General features: G+C 39.8%; 1 long non-coding RNA gene across 1 annotated transcript in view; it reads right to left on the minus strand.

The window, feature by feature from the left end:
* Positions 1 to 17,037, minus strand: part of LOC137201679 (uncharacterized) — a 38,857-nt gene that overhangs the window by 3,442 nt on the left and 18,378 nt on the right. The window contains exon 3 of the long non-coding RNA XR_010932278.1: positions 10,218 to 10,314. This is a non-coding gene — a long non-coding RNA (uncharacterized lncRNA). The remainder of the gene's footprint in view (positions 1 to 10,217; positions 10,315 to 17,037) is intronic.

The raw sequence follows: 17,037 nt of genomic DNA on the forward strand, positions 1-17,037 counted from the left end.
TTCTCCTTCTGAACTATGTTCATCACCACCAGACTATGATGAGTACATAGTCTCTGATGGATGATGTACTATGATGTACTGATGGGTAACCTGTCTATTGTACCCAACACTGCCTGGAACAGTATTCAGATGAAGTACTTTGCCAGAATGAACACCATTGGACATCAGAGGATAGTGCAAAATATTTCTTTATTTTTATGTACCATCTTACTAGAAGATATAGAATAAACCTTATATGGGCATCTTCAAGTCACCCTTCTGAGAAGCCACACTTGTTTTCTATCCCTCAGCACTACTGCTCTACCCCAGAACACCCTGTCTACATCGTGAGAGAGCAGAGGTGAATTTAGGCCTCTTTATACTCCTTCTTGGAAGTAGGCTTCAGTGTTTCAGATTCTTCAGAGCAGAGCAACTGTAAAGCAGACAAATCTTTTCTTTCTAACACTAGTAACCACTCAATGAAAAATTTCAGAGCACGATCATGCTATAAAGAACCAGAGCTGAGAATAGGAAAACATAAAGGGATAAAGTAAGTAGACAGACAGTCCTCTCTCTCCTACCACAAATATGTGACAGCTAGCTGGACATACCAGACAGAGGGGCTCAGAGCCTTGAGGCCCAGCTCAGGGTGGCCTGGACAAAACTCTGAATGACCTGAGGCTTCAGGCCTACATGGGACAATGGCTTTAGGCCAAGAGAGATACCCTGAACGGAGAGTGAGGCTTTGAGGAAATTGCCTGGAGATGTCTTGAGGAACTCAGTCCAGTCTTTGATAGCAGTGTGGCTCCTAGCATATAGGCAAAATTTGACTCATGCATGAGACTTAACAAGGAAGATAGAAATAGCAATGGAACACGAAGCAAGAGTGTGTATAAAGAGTAAAAATGGGGAAAAGACCAAGTGCGAGCTTCAAGGTAATGTTGACAGTAATTCAGAAGGAATAAAACAGCCAAGGATGAAATCCCTTAAACCACTAAGAAGCCTAATAATAGAATATAAGCTCTGTAAGGGCAAGGATCTAGGGATTTGTTAGGAGAGGCAATCTGCTAATGGGCCCTAAGAGTCCCTGCACAGTCTTGCTAAGTATGCCAAGAATACCAGGTCTTCACTGGTCTTTACCTGGGTCATTTTTCTGGGTTATATTTGTAGCAAGTAACTTGCGAGGGAAAAGGTAACACCTCCCTCCAGACAAAGAACAGACTTGTTCATTCTGAAAGTGATGGATTCTCCAAGCACAGTGTTCCTCTCCTGTAATGCAACCCAACGCCTGTGTAGGCAACCACGTAGGCCCGCCTGTGTCATCCTGTGGAAACTGGGGGTCGTGAGACACTGACAGAAGCAAACAGAAAGCTCACGCTGCCCGCTGTGCCATGAGTAATATAGTCCTTCATCTCTGACCCAAGAGTCTCATGTCTCTTGTCAGCGTGCAGACACAATAACAGGCTAGCTTATTAGCGTGAAAGTTGAGTAAATTCCCGCCCCTTCCTCAGCTCTATTCCCAGCATTTAGAATAACACCCAGCAAAGAGGGGTCATTCGAGTTGTTAAATGAGTCCCTCACTTAATGAATATTTGAATTTGCTTTATCTTACTATTAACCTCATTTATGAGCACTAAAATAGTTGATATATACTTGTGAAATCACATGTATATATTATTATTTATTTATTTATTCCTGATTAAAGGATCACGCTAGGTGTTCACTGCTCAAATTCAAATAAAATGGAGTTAGTGAGATTTCCATTAAGAAATGCTGCTCATAATTTCTAAATATTTGTCAAATCATGTGCTAATCAGTTATGATAGATATTTGAGGGAAAGCATCAGAATCTTAATTATATTATATATCACATATTTTAATTTCATGTGTCTAATATTTTTTAAATGTGTTTTATGAAAATAGTGAATACCAATTAATAAAGAAATGAAAAAAGACCTCTCACCACTAATTTTACCCAGACCAGAAATCCAGATCAAGAAGCCCTGGGAAAATAAACAACTTAATTTTCCCCTTCACCCTAAGGAAGACACTGGTCTTAGAACCTCTGAAGCTACTGACATTAAGACCTCATGGATAATCCTCTCAGTTCTATCTATAATTGATTTATCAATAAATAAATAACCACTGATTAATGATACCTGTCAGCAGAATCTTTATCCAGTTATATACTAAAAAATAAAACAATTTAGACTTGAACTATCATTTGCAAGGCATGTGTGGTATACCAGTCTCTGCTATGTACTTTCACACCCACAGTGATGCAGAATCTCTGAGCAACACCTGGCAGGTGTCAAGTCTCTGCAACTGGCTCATTGTATTTTTCTCAATAGGTTGCAACACTTTTTGCAATGTGGGCTCCACACCTTTCTAAATATTTACTAATTTATGGGAAAGGCAACTTTCTTTTCCTGGTGAGAGGTTGTAGAATTTGTTTTAGCTGAAATGGAGAACTTCCTTTTTATTTCAAACAATGTGAAACTGTAAACTACCAGCAGTGGCACAAGTAACACTGGAACAAAACTTCAGTGAGCAAAATGGGTCATCAATGTTTAATTCAAGTCTTTAAATATGGCGGTTGCCTTGAAGTGATCTTACTGAATAATCTTCTCTAGATGTCTAAAAATATATTGAAGCTGAAAAGTACATTATTATGAAGAGAGTAAATTGGGTCCATGTGGGTAACCTCGTTACACTTTTTACCACCACTCTTTCGTCTTTCTCTAAACAATTCACTCACATAGGATTCTGGAGCCTTGGGGTTTGGACTAATATGGCCAATTAAGTCCTATGTTTATAAATGAAGGTCAACTAAAACATTTAGATTATTCAGATCGTCACATTTAGTGGAAAAAACAATGCCCTTTGAAGAAAAAGAAACGTGGAAATATGTGAATTTTCCTAGGAGGTGTTGCACCTAATAACAATACAGGACTTACTAAAATGTATATGTATTTTTATGTCATCACATAACAAGTATGACAAACATTAATGCAGATTTGCCTCACTTCTGCTCTGAAGCAGAATTTTTGAAGATGACCAATGATCTCATTACAACCAAATAAAATAGTCTTTTGAGTTCATTTTTAAAAGCATTTTTTATCCTTGTTAGTCACACGCACTTTCTTGCATATTCTTCTTTCTCCACTTAATATATTGATATTTACAGTCATCTCCTCACTAGTGTGTTGCCAGCACTGGAGGACTGAAGATCCTTGATGGTAGAGACTATCTTACTCCATTAAGTGTATTTCTATAATCGTGCCTACCTAAGTACTTGGAACACCTTAAAAGGTTAGTAAATGTTGGCTGGATAAATAAATTTGTATCCTCCTCTATTCAGTTTTCAACTTAGAGCTCTTTTAACTCTTCACACACTTCTTAGGTTTTCATCCGTATATGGAAAGCGCCTAAATATATCTGTCCATCCATCCACTCCTTCTATATAACGAGTCTTTCGACTCCAGCTGATTGCTGGATATTTCCCTCTGAATGCCATAATCTCGACGTGTGTAAAATTAAAATCATAGTAGTCTCCACAAATTCAATTCATCTTCAAAACTACAATTCAAGAGATATTTCAATGTCAATATCAAGAGATATTGACATTCCTATGTAAAAAGCACTCCCTAGACAATGCAGGTGAGGTGAACAAGAGTAAACCACAGTGTCTGCCCTCAAGAAGCTTACAGGCTAGTAAGGGAGATGAGCACTTGCAAGGTACAGGGTACAGCGTGGTAAGCATTATAAGAGAAGAGCAAACTAAGAACAGAAAATTCTGGAACTATCTCACAAACACCAATTCTTTGGGAAGTAAGAACATTTCATCAAAAGCTAGATATGAACTTCAAAAAAATTTTTTTTTCCAAAGTCCTGGATCATCCACAGATTCTTTACATTGGCCCCAATGCCCTACTTATATCCACAATTTTGGCTTCAATTCTTGGATCCTGACCTGCCATCCCACTTGCTCACCATTCTTAGCTTTAATGTGCCGGAGGTGGTCTGGATATCTCCCCAACCTTTAGATCCCTACTTGCTGTCTGGGAACTGGCATCCTGGCTCTCATCCATCTGGCCTTCCATGCACTCATCCAGCCTCAAGTTGTTTCTAAATCTGTAAGATGGGCTTTCCTGGTGGCGCAGTGGTTGAGAGTCTGCCTGCCAATGCAGGGGACACGGGTTCGAGCCCTGGTCTGGGAAGCTCCCACATGCTGCGGAGCAACTAAGCCCGTACACCACAACTGTTGAGCCTGCGCTCTAGAGCCCGTGCGCCACAACTACTGAGGCCCACGCGCCTAGAGCCCGTGCTCTGCAACTAGAGAAGCCGTCGCAATGAGAAGCCCATGCACTGCAATGAAGAGTAGCCCCCGCTCACCGCAACCAGAGAAAGCCCGTGCGTAGCAACAAAAGACCCAACACGGCCTAAATAAATAAATTTTAAAAAACTGTAAGATGTATGCTAAGAGGAAGTAAAATATTGTATTTCAGGAAATACTTTAAGAAAGAATTAGCATTTGACTTGAATATTAAAGGATGGGTTTGATTTTAAGAGGGCAGCAGAATGGGAAAACTCGTCAAGGTAGTTGGACTTGTATGAGCGGGGACACCAGAGAACATCTAAGGGCATATTCCGAAGAGAGTGGGTAGGATAATTTGGTGTGCTTGGGCCTGTTTGGTGCCCAGCTACGAACTTACTACTCTACTCACAGAGCAGGACCATTTGACCAATATTTTCCTCACACTGAAGGACTAATCCTAATATCAGAGAAAAGGAATAATATCATGCCATAAAAGGGGGAGTGGAAAGACCGAGAAGGAAGTAAACATGCAGTTAAAAAAAAAAAGCAGGAAATAAAGTAAAGCAGTAAATAAAGCTTGAGGGGGTGGCAGAGTTGCACAAAGGCAATTTGAGGGTGTGGGCGGTGTTGGAATCTTACATGATTCCTCATTCATCAGCCTGAGGCCAGACAATCAGAGAGAGCTATGAGCAACAGAGTAACAGAATGGCACGCACTATAAAGAGGCTCTGGATGAGTACCCACCAGATGAAAGCTATCCTCCCGTTTCCCTGAGCTCTTATCCTCTCCCGGGCAGTATCAGAGGACCCAAGAACTCTCCATATTGGCCTATGGGTACCTCTAATGGCAGTAGTCTCTGCTGAGACAACAGACTAATGCAACACTGTTCCTTATGATACACGCTTCATCTCCTCATCCTCATGGCATTTCTCTGATGTTGTTGCTGCCGCCAGCTTCGTCTCTCCGCCCAATCTCTCCTCCTACTGAGGCTGCCACTGCCGCACCCACTACATCCAAGCTGACATGCTCTGAATTACGTGCTCTTTTGCTATAGCCTGGGTCCTGGGTTGTATCAATCAATTGTATGTTATGGAGATGAACAGATAGGGTCGAGGAATATTCTAGCATAGAAGAGAGAAAACGAAATGGTCCTTGATAAGGTAGAATTTGTCCTGAGCTTTGAATGATAGGGGAAGGGGAATTTTGAAAGGCAATGAAGATAAAGGAGAGCTTTCTGAGTTTGAATAAAAATGTCAACTATGCAGCTACACGTAAAAGAATGAAATTAGAACACTCCCTAACACTATACACAAAAATAAACTCAACACTGTCAAACTCTTAGAGGAAAACATAGGCAGAACACTCTATGACATAAATCACAGCAAGATCCTTTTTGACCCACCTCCTAGAGAAAGGGAAGTAAAAACAAAAATAAACAAATGGGACCTAATGTAACTTAAAAGCTTTTGCACAGCAAAGGAAACCATAAACAAGACAAAAAGACAACCCTCAGAATGGAAGAAAATATTTGCAATTGAAGCAACTGACAGAGGATTAATCTCCAAAATTTACAAGCAGCTCATGCAGCTCAATATCAAAAAAACAAACAACCCAATCCAAAAATGGGCAGAAGACCTAAATAGACATTTCTCCGAAGAAGACATACAGATTGCCAACAAACACATGAAAGAATGCTCAAAAAAAAAAAAAAAAAAAAGAATGCTCAACATCAATAATCATTAGAGAAATGCAAATCAAAACTACAATGAGATATCATCTCACACTGGTCAGAATGGCCATCATCAAAAAATCTACAAACTAGGGCTTCCCTGGTGGCGCAGTGGTTGAGAGGCCGCCTGCCGATGCAGGGGACGCGGGTCCGTGCCCCGGTCTGGGAAGATCCCACATGCTGCGGAGCGGCTGGGCCCGTGAGCCATGGCCGCTGAGCCTGCGCGTCCGGAGCCTGTGCTCCGCAACGGGAGAGGCCTCAACAGTGAGAGGCCCGCATACCGCAAAAAAAAAAAAAAAAAAAAAAAAAAAAACTACAAACAATAAATGCTGGAGAGGGTGTGGAGAAAAGGGAACACTCTTGCACTGCTGGTGGGAATGTAAATTGATACAGCCACTATGAAGAACAGTATGGAGGTTCCTTAAAAAACTAAAAATAGAGCTACCATATGACCCAGCAATCCCACTACTGGGCATATACCCTGAGAAAACCATAATTCAAAGAGAGTCATGTACCACAATGTTCATTGCAGCTCTATTTACAATAGCCAGGACATGGAAGCAACCTAAGTGTCCATTGACAGACGAATGGATAAAGAAGATGTGGCACATATATACAATGGAATATTACTCAGCCATAAAAAGGAACGAAATTGAGTTATTTGTAGTGAGGTGGATGGACCTAGAGTCTGTCATACAGAGTGAAGTAAGTCAGAAAGAGAAGAACAAATACCATATGCTAACACATACATATGGAATCTAAAAAAAAATGGTCATGAAGAACCTAGGGGCAAGATGGGAATAAAGACGCAGACCTACTAGAGAATAGAGTTGAGGATATGGGGAGGGGGAAGGGTAAGCTGGGACAAAGTGAGAGAGTAGCATGGACATATATACACTACCAAATGTAAAATAGATAGCTATTGGGAAGCAGCTGCATCACACAGGGAGATCAGCTCGGTGCTTTGTGACCACCTAGAGGGGTGGGATAGGGAGGGTGGGAGGGAGGGAGACGCAAGAGGGAAGAGATATGGGGATACATGTATATGTATAACTGATTCACTTTGTTATAAAGCAGAAACTAACACCACTGTAAAGCAATTACACTCCAATAAAGATGTTAAAAAAAAAATGTCAACTATGGAATGACAAAGTGTGTTTGGAAGTCCCATGACAGAACTGTTTAGCAGGTGATAAGGATCCATGTAAGAAACTAGTGACATTCTGTTTTGTCTCGGAGCTAAATATTTTTTAAAATTTCATTACAGAAAGGGAGGATTAACATAAACAGTAACTTTTTATGAAGGTGGAATATTTTTTCCTTTCTTCATTGTTGAAGAGAGTTGAAAGTTGTCTTCAGCATAAGTTGAGAATTTCTTCTTAACATGGTCTTCACACAGAGAAAGGAAGGCACATGTTTAACTAGAATAAGCAGAATGAAGACATTTATCCCAGTGGTTCAAGATTCCCCAGGCACGGTTAGTGCATTCGCTTTGCGGGCCACTGGGGTGGTATTTAGAAGGGCCACAACCACTCCACACAAGAGCAGTTGTGTGAATGAGAAAAAGACACCCCCTTCATCCAAGCAGATATATTCTCACATAGGCACATAGATTGCTAAACCAACTGAGAGCTGGATTTAACCCCACTTGCCCCCTTAGCAGGTGCCCTTGGGTAGTGCACACACACACACACAAAGCCGGGCAACCCTCAGGTTCTAGCTACATTTAAAATGAATTGGGAGGCTCCACTCCTTTTTGCTGCCTGACTTAGAAATAGACACTTCAAAACGGCAATTAGTCTATTTTCTGGCACACGACATAAACCTGGATTCCCTACTCCCACGCCATTTTTCCTGTTCTGTCTCTTTGAGATTGCATTTCTTGTAGTCTTGAGTGTTGAAAAGGGAAGATCAAACCCATTTATTTAATGTCACAATCAATATTGATCCCAGGTCTATCTACTGGAATAGATTCTCTGTAGGCCGTGCTTACTGGGGCTCTCAGGAATTCAGGGAGAATTTATGAGCACAAATCTTTTTTCAGTTGGAGAGGAAGCACATTCAAGATGTACTAAAATAGCTGAAAAGAAGTGTAGTGCCCTACTTTATGAGCACAAGATGAGCTAGTATTTACTAGACAAAGAATTTATAGCTGGGAGAAGTAGATTTCAGCTTATAGGAATTTCTAACTGTCTTTGTCCTTGCTCCAATAGCTCATTGTAGAAAACTGGTTTCTGAGAGGCTCTGAAAAATGAGAAGGTCATGAACAATTGGATAATAACATTCAATTACTAGCTTTCTCAATGAATAATATTGCCTTATGGTTTAGTGCAACTGCAATTTATAAATAGCCACTTAAAATACATTCTTCTATTACACATAGTGAAATATAGCTTTTTAGATAGGTTATTACAATAGAAAGTAGCTACCTATAAACCATGCTTTCTTTTGAAAGGTTTGCTGTAGGAATCTAAAGAAAGTGTGGACTGGAAAGTACTTTTTCAACTTACATAATTGTAAGACAAGATGAAGCATTTTATACTTTATGACATCTTTTAATTATAATACCCTGTTTTGTTGTCTCTGGTATTCATTTGCAATTACATGCAAGGCTAGCCACAATTTTTTTTAAGTTATAAAATATGGAAAAGATTCACAGTAGGGCTTTCTGTTTCAAACAACAAATGAACAAAGAAATTAGACAACTGAATCCTCCCTTAACATCCTGTAGTATGACACTGAGCATGTCACTTCACATTTTGGCATTTTCATGTTTCAAATAGGTATTTTAACTCCCATTACCCTAAGGTCCACTGTCACAAAATAAGAGCAATGATCACCTCATAAAGATCAGATAGAGTAAAAGCTCTGCTACGCTCTTCCTAACATAAATCCCTATTCTGCTCTCCTTGTTGTCTTGTAAGAGATAAGGGTCAGTTCTAATGGCAAACTAGTGCTCAAAATATCTCCCATCCCTGAAGGTGTGTTTCATTACTTTCTACCTCCCCAAATTCTACTTCTAATCCAAAGCCTCCCTAGCAAGCTCTCTCTAATCCATCCTCCCTCCTTTGAGATCTGACATCATTATATACTCATCTATCTAACTTTAATGTAATCCTATGCCATCTTACAGTATGTCTGTCTAATATGCATGAGCTTTGTTTCCCTAGCAACACTGTAAGCCTCAGAATAGAAAACAAGGTTTATCTCATTTTCGCTCTTGTATAGAGCTTGGTGTAGAGCCGAGCACAGAACTAGTGCTACTCAATTTAATTCAGTAAAATTGATTCAGCTTCCCTCCAACATACAGACTGTGTAAATTCCCAGGATGTTTGTTTTTGTGATCAATGATCACCCCCATATATATCTCCTCACCCACCACTACAAACTGTATATATATATATTTTTTTAACGACCAACACTCACCAGATTTAATCACCATTTAACCATAGTCTACCACTGAATCTCATCTAAAGAACAAGACACATAAAATTAAAATATGTCAAAGGAAATTTACATTAAGATTCACTTCCCTCAAGAGACTTATTAATAGTTTGAAAATTAAAAGTGTTTGAGAAGGCATAATCAGCATCATAATATGTGAACGGAGAATGAATGTGGACTACCTCACCAAATGCACGAAAAGAAGTAAAGAGGAGCTCTTAAAGTTGAAAAGACTGGATAAGGATATATCAAGAACAATACATAGGGGACTTCCCCGGTGGCACAGTGGTTAAGAATCTGCCTGCCAATGCAGGGGACACAGGTTCGATTCCTGGTCTGGGAAGATCCCACATGTCGCGGAGCAACTAAGCCAGTGCGCCACAACTACTGAGCCTGCGAGCCACAACTACTGAAGCCTGCCCACCTAGTGGCCATGCTCTGCAACAAGAGAAGCCACCGCAATGAGAAGCCCATGCACCGCAACGAAGAGTAGCCCCCATTTGCCACAACTAGAGAAAGCCTGTGCACAGGAATGAAGACCCAACACAGCCAAAAATTTAAAAAGTCAAATAAAATAAAAATTAAAAAAAAGAAAGTTCTGTTTAAAAAAAAAAAGATCTAAAAAAAAAGAACAATACGTAGGTTTAAGAATAGATTTAGATAAATTCATGAATGAAAGATGCAATATAATCATCCAGAGGGAGAGCAGGAATATAAAATAATGTCTAATGCTTACTGAGCACTTACTGTATATCAGGATCCATTTTAAATGATGTCTCCTTAATTCTCATAATGATCCTTGGTGGGGGGGTGTACTGTCATCTTCGTTTTGTAGAGGAAGAAACTGAGGCATAGAGAGGTAAAGTTGCACAGTTAATCCATGGAAGAACTGGGATTCACCCAAGAAAATCTGACATCAGGTCTGGAGTTTGAAAACAGGATACCCATTTAACCACGTGGGTTTACATCTGATGGCAGCTACTACACATTCAACAAGGCCCTGTTCTTTAAAAACCTGGAAGCCACTTTGATCTGAACTTCTTCCAAAGTTGCTCTGAGCACAGACTTTTTGTGGCAGATACAACGTAAGGTGACCCTCAATGAGTCATACACCCTTGTATAATTTCCTTCCTCTGACTGCAGAATGGAAACTGCAACTTGCTCTAACTAAAAGAATATGGCAAAGATAATAGGATGTCACTCCCATGATTAGATTACATCATATAAGATTCTGTCTTAGTAGACTAGACAAAGATACTCTCTTACTGGTCTTCAAGAAGCAAATAGCCATGTTGTGAACTGCCTATGGAGATGGTTACATGGCAGGGAGCTGTGGGTCACTGCTGGGAGTGACTGTCAGCCAACAACCAACAAAAATCCAAGGTCCTCAATCACACAGTTACAAGTATATGAATTCTGCCAACAGCCTGAATCAACTTGGAAGCACTTACTTCCCCAATCAAGCCTCCAGATGAGAACACAGCCTAGCTGACATTTTGATTACAGACTTGTGAGACTGATAAGCAGAATTCTAAGATTGTCCCCAAGACTCCTTACCCACTGGTGTACACCCACCTTCCCCCAGTTATTCAATCAAACATTAAGCTAAGTGCTATTATGAAGGGATTTTGCAGATGCGGTTAAGATCTGAAATCAGGTGACCTTAAAATAGAGAGATTATCCAAGTTTGGCCTAACCTAATTAAGTGAAGCTGAAAGAGGGACTAGGTCGGTCCTTGAGATATTTGAAGTGTGAGGAGTATTCGACACAAGGGAGATTCTCCATTGGTGGCTTTGAAGAAGGAGAGGGCCACGTGGCAAAGAATGTAGGAGGTCTCTATGAGCTAAGAGAAGCTCCCTCCTGACAGCCAGCAAGGAAGTGCAAGCCTCATTTCTACAGCCATAGGAACTGAATTCTGCTTGGAAAAAGGATCATGACATCCAGTTGAGAACACAGCCTTGCCAACACCTTGATTTTAGCCATGCGAGACTCTAAGCAGAGAATCCAGGCACACCATGCCCAGACTGTCCAGACTTCAACACAACAATAAGCTAATAAATGGGTGGTATTTGTCGTAATTTGTTTAATTTGTTACACAGCAATAGAAAACTAATATACTTCTCATAGTTAGAGTTGACATAAATTGAATTCATAAAATGAATTTCATAAAATGTAATTGAGTCATTTCAATTAAGCAAAAATGAAAATAGCCCGTACAATTGCCTGGAACATAGAAGATGCTAAGCATTTGTGGTACTTCTTTTCCTAACAAGCCTCTGAAATAGAGAATTTCTTCTATCATTGTCAAAGTGACCAGTAATGTTTGTAAGAAAAAAAATGTTCACCATTCGGAACAAGTGAAAAATATTATGCAATAGTCTATGGAAACACAGTGTAGCCAAACTCTCCTTTGGACATCTGTGATTACCCAGGAATCAAAACCAAGAGAATAAAGTCACTAAACTTTATTTGCACAGCTCAGAATTGGAATTCAAAGAATTCAAGTTACTATCCCGGTGTTTGAAAGGTAGAATTTTAGGGGGAATTCCCTGGTGATCCAATGGGTAAGACTCGGCGCTCCCAATGCAGGGGGCCCGGGTTTGATCCTTGGTCGGGGAATTAGATCCCACATGCATGCCACAACTAAGAGTCCACATGCTGCAACTAAACATGCCGCACTGAAGATCCCGCATGCCACATCTAAGACCCTGCACAGCCAAAATAGGTAAGTAAATAAATAAATATTTTTTAAAAATAGACTTTTAATATTTCATATTTTAAATTATTCCACAACTTACTATTTCTCCAACTTCCCAGCTTTTCACAGTAAAGTCCAAGGATACTGAGATCATGCGGAAAGTTTCAATAAATTGTCTCCTGACTGAATCATAAAACTTGGCGGCTGTGAATTTGTTTGTCATCTACATAAGATGATCTCTGTGCTGAGAATTCAAGTGCTTAAATTCTGGCCTATGTGTCATAGATAATTTGAGTATCTGTTCCAAGGTCTTGGGATACATTCCAATGTAAGTCTGTGTTGTCTGAAATTTGGAAATTCTCCTGCAGCTGAAAGCTTCTCACTTTCTGCTTTAAGAGAAATTACACACCAATTTAGTTCTATCCGAGACTATGTGGCCTAGAGGTGATTTCACATCACTGGTAAAAATCAATGATTCTCACATACATGCTTGTTGGCCATTTTAGCCCCTTGGGTTTTAAAACTTGTAAGTGATCTTGACCATTTCAGGATTCCAAGTATTAAGATTGAAATGAGGGCATTTAAATTTTACTCTTTAATAAGCAAGAAAGATTCAGCATGTTGCATGGCGACTTCAGGAGGGTTATGATTGATATTTGAGCACTACAGAAAGGTGCCTTGTACAAGAGTTCGTTTTCATTAGAAACAAGTTTGAATAAGGAACAAGGTACTTTTCAAGTTTGTGCTGGTAAGGGACAGGACTGGGTGCAATCTCCTGAAATTTTTACTCATGTAAAAAATGTATGACCCCCATAAAGATAAATTTATCCTTTAAAAGATAAAGTAAATTTCTTGAGACAGTGAGCTTTTTTATGTTGGTTGTGAGTTTATCATACACAATATTTCTCTTTTTTCTGCAGGCACGTTTGATTTTGTGTGTGGGGGTGTGGGGGTGCACTGCTTGTAGAATCTTAGTTCCCTAATCAGGGATTGAACCCCGGGCCCCAGCAGTGAAAGTGCCAAGTCCTAACCACCAGACTGCCAGGGAATTCCCACATTTGCTTTTGAATGGAGAAACAGGTCAATATTCAGTTAAGAATGTTTTCTTTCTTTCTTTCTTTCTTTTTTTACTTTAAACATCAACTAAATTTGCTATCCAAACCTCTAGTCCTGTCCTTAGAAATAACTCTCTGTTGTGAAAGATAATGTACTGCTTTAGAAATGTAGAGGTTCATTGTTTTTTTCTTTTTTAAGGAGCATAGTGGCATCTTTTGCTTATGAAAATACTATCTTCAGAGATTCTGACTGGTACTTAGGAATTCACAAATTCAATTTTATAAAGCTTTATACTCATGCTCACCAAAAAGGCTGGTTCACAATTTGATACAAAAAATATATAGGAAAAGTGCTACCCATTAAGGATTCTGGAATGTCCAAGATATGCTCAATATATGTTGAACAATAATCTCCTTTTAGAATGACCTAGTGGCCTACCCGTTTTTTTCTAAATTTTATCCTTGGGGTAAAAGGGATGGGGATGGGCTCTATAAGATCAGTGAAACACATGAAACGTACACCAGGTCAAGGAGCCTTTACATATGGGGAAAAATAGAGGATTCTGAAAGCAATCTTCTACACAGAATATGAATATTAAGAGATTCTGGAAGCCTGAAAAAATTCTTGGAAGGGAAGAATGATAGCCCAAGGTATGGAAAGATAAAGCCCAGTTAAGTGCAATATAATAATCAGCTCTCTCTCGGCTCTCTAGCTATCTCTTGAATCACCTTTCTTCGATTTGCTTATGAGTCCCATTATTTCCCCACACCTCAGGTCCCAAAGCAGATTCATTATCTTTCCTAAAACACTGCTCTCATGGATGGCATCACCACCAAATGCCTAAGACTCATCCTCCTCCCACTCTTTCACGGCCTGTGTAGTCAATTACAAAGTCTCTTTGCTTAAAGCTTCTAGATACTTAACAGATTCCTTCCACTGCTTCACTCCCATTGCTTTGGCTTTAAGACAAACCCTAACCGTGTCTTGTCTGAAATACTGTACTAGCCTCCTCCTAACTGGTCTCCCTGTCCCCACTGTCACCATGTCTATCCCTTCCCCACACTCCCAGCCAACCTCTGCTCTGCCAGAAAGATCTGTCTAAAAATTTTATCTTTCCATTTCCTTGTATGATCTCCCTTGGCCTAAAGAATACAGTCCAAACTCTTCAGTGTGACGTGGGAAGTTTTTGTGGTTCGGCTTCTACTTGTTCAGCTGCTTTTCTCACAGTTCCGCCATATACTGAACGTCCTGCTCACACGAGGATGTCTTCCCCACGTGCTCTTCTCAGCCTGTGATTCCCTTTTCTCCCTTGTCTGTCTGATCAACCTCTACTTGTCCTTCTATTTCTTCTGACTGCCTACTCAGTCGATCTCATTTCTTTCATTCATCCATGAGCAAATAACTGTGAAGGTATAAAGCTGAATTAGCACACAGCCTACCCTCAAGAATCCTAGTCCAGCAGAGTTCAGTGTAAATACAGCAGCAGGTTGAAATGGGCACATGTACCGAGAGATGCCTGGCACTGTGCTGTGAGAGTTCAGAAGAGGGAAACAAAACAACGGTTTTTGCATTTGCATCCTATTGCCATCTTTCTTAGCAGAAATTTAAAACCACAGACTGCAGGCTGATCCAATATAGTGTCTCAGTTATTCCCCAAACATTACATATTTAAATTTATTCCTAGCATAAGCCATAGCTAAATGCAGCAATGGTGTTGCTATAATATCATGTACAAGTGAATGTATTTCCTTTTCTTACTGTTTTTTTGCTAGGTACTAATATTCAACAAACATTTCACGTATAAACACGATATTGAAGTTCGTTCAGCTGTATTATTGTGGTTTATCTTTTGTTCTGGCTCATGATCAATGACTTTTTCCTAAATGTACTTCAGCTATCTGTATAATAATCCAGCCACATTTACTTTATACTGTGGCTCGGTATTAGTTAAAGTACTTGCTGAAATACTGTAGTGGCATTTGCTTTACTGTATTATGTGATCTCCAGTTACCAGTAAACTTGCTGTGTGGCTGCCTGCTATGCGGCAGTATTCCAGGGAATCAAAGCGTTTCTTTTGAGATTTGCAATTGCCATCTTTCAGGGTTAAGAGTTCTGCACACCCAGAATTGATGCCTTCCTGCTGGATTACAGTATTGGTATTTGCATGAACCAAATAATACATTTTTCCTCACAAAATCAATTTCAATACATGTTTGATAATGTGCACTCATCCCCACATCCCATAACACAAATTTCATTATAAACTGGAGGCATATTTTCTATACCAGCAAATGTCAGCAAATAGAGCACTTCCAGTTAAGGGATTTGGGGAAAGATCTGTAGAGGAAGTAACATTTCAGCTGGGCTGTGATGGATGGTTTTTTAGCAACACAGGACTTACTGAGAAAATAAAAGCAAGTCTAGGAGGAAAATTCACGAAGGTAGGAAAGTTCAGCGTATAATTGTGGCCCCGCTGTAACTCAGGAAGACTACAAACAGTGTGTATAAAAGGAATTTTAGGAGGAAAAATTGAAAAAATAGATCGTGGAGCCAGATCATGGAGACCCTGAATGAGAGGCTGTGAGTATAGAAGTTCATTCTGTAAGAAATTGGGAGCCATTTAAGGGGTTTTTGTTTTCATTGAGCTTTAACTGAAATATAACATCGTGTAAGTTTGAGGTGTACAGTGTGTTGGTTTGATAATTTATATATTGCAATATGATTACCACCATCATGTTAACACCTTTATCATGTCAAATACTTATTATTATTTTTTGTGTGTTGAAAACAGTTAAGATTTAGCCTCTTATCAACTCTGAAGTTTATAATACAGTATTGTTGACTATAATCACTGTGTTGTGCATTAGATCGCCAGGATTTATTTATCTACTTGTTTGGGGTTTGTACACTTAAATATCTCCCTATCCCTGGGCCCTAGTAACCATCATTCTACTCTCTGTTTTTACAAGTTCAGTTTTTTCCTGTTCCGCATATGTGAGATCATACAGTATTTATCTTTCTCTGTCTGACATCTCACGTAGCGTAATGCCCTCAAGTTCCATCCATGTTGTTGCACTTGGCAGGACTCCCTTCTTTCTCATGGCTGATTAATATTCCACATCTTTTTTATCCATTCATCTGCTAATGGACACTTAGGTTGCTTCCATATCTTGGCTCTTGTGAATAATGCTGCAGTGAACATGGGTGTGCAGATATCTCTGAAGATATTTATTTTAAGAATGGAAATAGTACAATAGCTGCCCTTTGATAGAGATTAACCTGGCAGCAGCACTTTAAATGGATTAGAGAGGAGCTCTGGGAGGTGGGGGACACCTGTAGAGAGGCCAGGAGTGCACATAATGTACCATAAATACGATGAAAGTCTAAACCTGAGCAGTAACACTGGGGCCCTGCAGAAAAAAGAAGAGAAAGAAAAATAGGGTAGAGATTGGATCGAGAGAATTCATTGGTTATTTGGATGTGGAAGGCAAAGGAAAGACGAGGTAAAGGTTGCTGTTGGTACTTGGGAGAATGGTGGTATGAGTTAGGACAGAACTAAATGTTCATTTTGGAATGCACTGAATCACTGAATTTGAGGTGTCAGAGGTCATTCTGATGGAGCTTTCCAGTAGACAGTTCACAATTTAGGAGCAGGAAAGAGGCCAGATTTGGAGCTGCTGATTTGGTGGTTGTGTCAGCCACCAGTGTCAGGAATGTGCCTGACAAATGTCCTACTGTAGGGAAAGTAATTAACTGAAGGTCCCAGCTATTGGACTGTAAAGTCACCTCAGTATCGGAGCTGAGGACATACAT

Source organism: Pseudorca crassidens, chromosome 11, assembly GCF_039906515.1.
Source record: "Pseudorca crassidens isolate mPseCra1 chromosome 11, mPseCra1.hap1, whole genome shotgun sequence".
Taxonomy (NCBI): domain Eukaryota; kingdom Metazoa; phylum Chordata; class Mammalia; order Artiodactyla; family Delphinidae; genus Pseudorca; species Pseudorca crassidens.